The sequence below is a fragment of the Lactuca serriola genome, chromosome 2 (genome assembly GCF_051521515.1).
Source record: "Lactuca serriola cultivar US96UC23 chromosome 2, Lser_US96UC23_V15, whole genome shotgun sequence".
Classification (NCBI taxonomy): domain Eukaryota; kingdom Viridiplantae; phylum Streptophyta; class Magnoliopsida; order Asterales; family Asteraceae; genus Lactuca; species Lactuca serriola.
Window position 1 is genome coordinate 52,349,215 of NC_136409.1, and position 6,000 is coordinate 52,355,214.

Consider the following 6,000-nt stretch of genomic DNA (forward strand, 5'->3'; position numbering starts at 1 on the left):
CATCATCATTTGGTACTCTTTTGAGGTAAAAAGCTCACAACTTGCCTCATGTATGCTTAGATCCATGGTAATGATGTTTTGGACCTTTTTGGTCCCAAGAATGAATTTTTATGGTTCAAATCCGTTTTTGGACTTAAGGTTGCCACCCTTGATGCTATTTAAGTCCCTAAGATAGGAAAGTTGCCATCTTTAAGGTCTTAATGGGTTCATTCAAGAGTTATGATCATGTTTATGGAAGTTGATTGCTATTTATTGAGATTGTGACTTTTGGGTGCATGCAAAGTCACCAAGTCCGTAACTTTATTATTCTAGGGGTCCTAGATAGTTTGGATCTATGTGTGGATAGCATGGCTTAAGAATTAAGTGCTTAATTGCCGGTTTTTGGAGTCTGGATGCGAACTCCCTGCGTAAGGCTCGGGAACGCACCGTGTTCCCATTGGGACTCGCGATCTAAATCAAAGAGGAACGCCCATCATTCCAAAATGGAACACATTGTTTTCGTTACGTCAGTGGGCGTTTTTGGGCCATTTCCTTAGGCTATACGACTATGGACCATAATAGATCATTCTTTTGGGCTGTTATTGGACTATATTATGTATTGGGCTTGAGGGAAGGCTCATTCGAGAAGTTAGGCCCAATTTTCCATAAGTAGGCTATTAGTTGGCTTGGAAGGCTATATGGAATTGAGCCCTTCATGTTATGGATTTGGGCCTAGGTCATGGACCAAAGTAGATTAGGGATCCTATGAAGGATTATTGGATTTTGACTAAGTGTTATTGTGATTATGATAGCCAGGGAGTCGTGAGAGTAGCCGTTAGAGATTCCTTACCATGCGATTCAATATTCTACTTTGCAAGGTGAGTTTTCCTCTTTTAGGAACGGGTCGATGGCACCAATGCCGGTCCATTTATGTCTGTTAGTATGTTCCGGACTAAGGTCCAATTCCGGGCAGTGCCCGATGTAGGATTATATGTTTTCGGATTCCGATTCGATGTTGGGCGGTGCCCGTTGAATATTTGTATGCTTGATCTCTTCGTGATTCATGCATGTGTCTATTTTGTATGTTTTTGGACTTTGGTCCGATGTCGGGCAATGCCCGAGGAATGTTTTGTATGTTTCCAGGCTTTGGTTTGATGTCGGGCAATGCCCGTGGAATGTTTTTATGTTTTCGGATTTCGGTCCGATGCCAAGTAGGGCCCGAGGAATGTTTATATGTTTATGTTATGTGATTATTATATGTATTTGTTGATATGTATATCGAACTTTACTCGATGCTAGGCGGGGCCCGATGTAGCGAGTAAGGCCCATGATATGTTATTATGTGATTATGTGATTATGTGTATGGTATGTCATAGTTTGGGGAGAATCACTAAGCTTCGTGCTTACAATTTTCAGTTTTGGTTTCAAGTACTTCTGGTAGCAAAGAAAAGAGCTTGTGATGACTGCAGTTCACACACCATGATTTTAGCCTGGGATGTTTTTACTCTGATATGTTTGACAGATGTTTATGATGTTTTTGAGATACAACAGGTTATGATTTTATGTGATGATTTGATAATTATGGTTTTATTAATAATTAAAAATGAAAATTTTTTATCATATTTTTCGGATGTTTTAGAATCGCTCTTTCCGAATCAAAATATTCCGCAATATTGAATCAGAAAACATGTTTCAAATGATTGATTTGTTTCGTTTCTGCACTCTGTTTGTTAGATCGAGCGATTACTAGTCAATTTTTTTTATTATCCTTTAAGATCTCCTTTTGAATCTACAATCTCCTTTTTCCATACAACAATGGTGAACTTTAACATGAGCACTATGTCAAATTTCTCGTACTTGCTTGGGTCATCTATAAAGATTCCTATGCTAATTCTATAATACTATGGGCAGTGGGTCAAAAAGAATAGAGAACTATCTAATTGGAATAGATGAAGATCTTTGGAGATGTATCTAACGAGGACATTTTCCTCTTGATATGCTTGAAGTAGTTGGAACTGCTGGTTAAAATGCTGATAAGGCTTTGCAAAAGACTAAACAGGAAGCGAATGACAAGAGATGTCTTCGTGAACTATGTGGTGCACTTCCACCAATAGTTTATAACTACGTATGATGTTTTAAAATAGCAATGAAGATTTTGGACACATTGAAAGGAAAATATCAAGGAAATGAAAAGACAAAAAAAGCTTTGTGAAACAATGTTTATTGAAAATGGATGAGTTCAAGAAGAAAGATAACAAATCAATAGAGTCTTACTATGATCTTTTGAATGAATTGATTTTCAAATGTATACGATATGGTGTTACTCGTCGGCTCTAGAATACAATCTTACTTTTCTGATGGGATTGATAAATGAAAGGAGAAACGTTAGCCTGATGATCTAAACTCAAGAAAGTTTCGATGGTTATTCATTGGCTGATCTGTATAGTGTTCTAAAGCTTATGAGAGTGAGATAAATAAAATTCATGAAGAAGGAAAGTTAAGCTTAACAGAACCATTGGTACTGATGTCAAAAGTGAATACCAAGGACTCAAAAGTCAAATACGTTGAAGAAGATAAACTTGAAAAAGAAGGCTTCCTGGTTAATTCTAAAGATGAGGTGGTGGTTTACTATTCAAATAACAAAGTGAAAAAGTTCTTCAAAAAGCCGTTCAATCCAAAGTACCAGAACAACAATAAGTTTAAGGGGAATAGCTCAACTGGAAGGAGTGTAAAGGTTGAGTCGAAAGAGGAAAAGAAAGAATTAAAGAAAGTGGTTGAGAAGAGTTAGATGAAGCTCAAAGGTGATTCAGGTTATGATTGAAATTATTGCAATGGATCAAATCGCTTTGCAAAGGGTTGTATGTTGAGAAAGAAGGAGGTGAAGAAGGAGAGAGTGAAGGACGAAGCATACCATGAAGGAAAGATTAAGGAGATAAAAGCTCGAACCAAATGAATCTCTTTGATGGCTAAAGGAGGAGATGAGGACGAAGCTTCATATTAGATCTGGTCTTCGGGGTCTGATGATGAAGAGACGCGGAATCCTATGCATGGAGCTATGTAGTCACAATTTGAAGAATATGATTTTGAAAAGGAGAAGATCTTAGGAAGATGTTTGTTTTCTATAAGTGCTAACATTTCTCCTATGACAACAAAGGTACGTAATTTCTTGAATCTCTTAAAATTACTTTGAATACTTATCATGTAGTTTTAACCAATTTTGATGATACTCTTTCTTATCTTAATGATATGTTGATTACCATGAGTAGAGAAGTTGAATAATCGAAATCATTGCTATATGATGTTCGAAATAAATTGGAAATTAAGAAGAGTGTCATTGAGAGTTTAGAGCTTCAATTAAGAAATGTTACAGTAGATAGAGATTTTGTTAGGATTGATAATATGTTGTTAGTTAAAGAGAGGAATATTAATTGCAATTCAACCAAACATTTGTATGCTAAATTGAATGTGTCACATCATTCGTCTGACATATGCAAAGAAGAGCATCGAAAGTTGCTTCCTTTCTTAGCTTATAAGAGAGAAAAGATAGATGAAACATATTATGATTGTGAAAAGAAAATATCTAAGTATGATAAAGTTCCTAATGATTCGTATGCATATGGAATAGTTAAATTGATGAATGCTTAAATGCTGATGATCTTATGAACATTGTTAATGAAACTTTAACTAAAAATGAACAAGTTAAGATTTTAAACATGACTGAAAAGTCGACATTTGATTCTCAACAAAATTTTGTTGATATTGGAGATGATTCTAATAATATTAGTGAAATTGAGGTTGAGAAAATGTCAATTGTTCTTAATTCTTTGTTATTAATGTCAATTTGATGGCTAAGGCAAAGAAATATGTCATGATTCAATGTCGAAAGTAAACAGTGATCAACCTTCTACATCCAAAGTTTGTGATCATCTTGATCATGTTGTGGTGGAAGACTATGTGAGCGATGAGGATGAAGTTTCGCATTAGACACCTATTCCTGGAGTTGTAGCTGAACAGGTCTATAAAGAATGAAAGGAGTACACAAAGTTGTTAAAAGATAAAGGACAACATTATCTAGAATCAAATTTAGTAGTCTATCCAAGGTTCAAGGATACAGATGAAGTTGTTTTTCCAAATCAAGTTTTTGTCAGCTTTGGAAATAGTGATAAGGTGAATTCAGAATTAAACAAACTGGTTGAGGAAGACAATAAAGAAGTGACAAAAGAAGGTTTTTATTCGAATCAAAACACAGTCGAAAATGGTTTGAGCACAAAATCAAAAATTTTTTGAAAACAAAAATCAAAACGTGCTTGGGTTGTGAACTGAAAAATCAAATTTTGATCATAAAAACAAAGAAAAATGTGGTAATTCTTTACCTAATGTTTCAAAAGTTCAATAGACTAAAATACAAGTTTATATAGTAAAATTACAAAAATTGGTTTGTGAGGAAGGTGTTTTGAATAAAAAAGCTCGAAACAAAGCTTATTGGAAAAATATAAAAGCTTTTCAAAAACAAAAGGTTTTTAAGAAAAAATCATCTGAATACTTTTATACATTTTCTCCAAATAAGAAGTCATTTCAAAACAAACTATCTCAAAAGCAAAATGGTTTTTAAAAAGTCGAACTAATGTTCAAAATCAATTTCGACCACATAATGTTCAAAATCATGGAAATGGAAACTATGTTAAAAAACAAAGTCAAATAAATTTTGGTCAAAATCATGAAAATTGACGTTTTGTTCAAAACAAGGATCAAAGGAATTTTGTTCATAATATGGACAAAGGAATTTTAGTCAAACACATGATTAAAGACGTTTTCAACAAAATCAACAAGTTTTTCATAAAAATTTTGTTTGTTATCGAAATCAATACCAAAATCGTTTTCAAAATCCACCAAAAAGGTCATTTCCAAAATGAAAATTTGAGAAATTAGACATTCAAGGAAAGCAAAACCAACCTTTTAAACCTAAAAATCCACACTTTTCCAAACTCTGGTTCGAAGTAGAAGATGAAAACACCATTTGAGAAAGGGAGAAGTGATGTGAAGAACATCAATCATTGGTTAAAAGGAAAAGGAAAACAATATCATTCGGGAAAGTACTCTCAAGAGCAAATTCAATCTGCTTACGAGACATACTTGAATGATTTGATGTGTGGAAGTTCTTCATCATAAGATTCTAATCCAGCTGTGAAAAAGTGGAAAGAAATTCCTAAGAAGAAAGATTATGGATTTTAGAAAAAGGAAGAAAAAGTAAAAATCAATGTTGAACCTCTCTAATTGAATGATTACATTTCGATGCCGAAGGCCAATATAATTGACTTAAATGACAATTTCTAGTCAAAAGTTGACAGTTGGGTTATAGGTTCATCATTATATAATGTGTTTCAAGCTAATGTCAAAGGACCCAAAAGGTCTTGGGGACCTAAATTCTTCTAATTGATTGCATGTACTATGTGACGAGAAATATGATGAGAATTGGTACATTCATAGTGGATGCTCACATCACATGACTGGGAGGAAGGAGAATTTGAGAGACTTTCAAAAGTTGGACAATGCAAGAGTTGCAAAGTTCGGCAATAACAACAAATGTAAAGTCAAAGGATATGAAAAAGTGACAAATGGCAAATTCATGCTGAATAGAGTTGCATATGCCGAAGGCCTAAAACATAATTTGATTAGCGTTTTTCAAGTTGTTGTGAGCACTGGAAATTGGGTTCTTTTTTATGAAGAAGGAAGCATTATCTCAAACAAGGAAACCAAGTAGAATCTTCTAAGTCGAAACGAAAAAGAGATATGTTCACTCTAGACATCAAACCTATTTTTGGAGTTCCTTCTGTGTGTTTGTTGTTGAAAGCTTCATCAGACCTCAATTGGTTATGGCATCAGCGTCTATCCCATCTTAATTTTAAAAAATACTAACAAACTAGTTTTAAATGATCTTGTTCAAGGCTTACATGTCTTAAAATTTGATGACGATTTGTTGTGTGCTGATTGTGAACATGGAAAGCAACATCGACAGGGTCA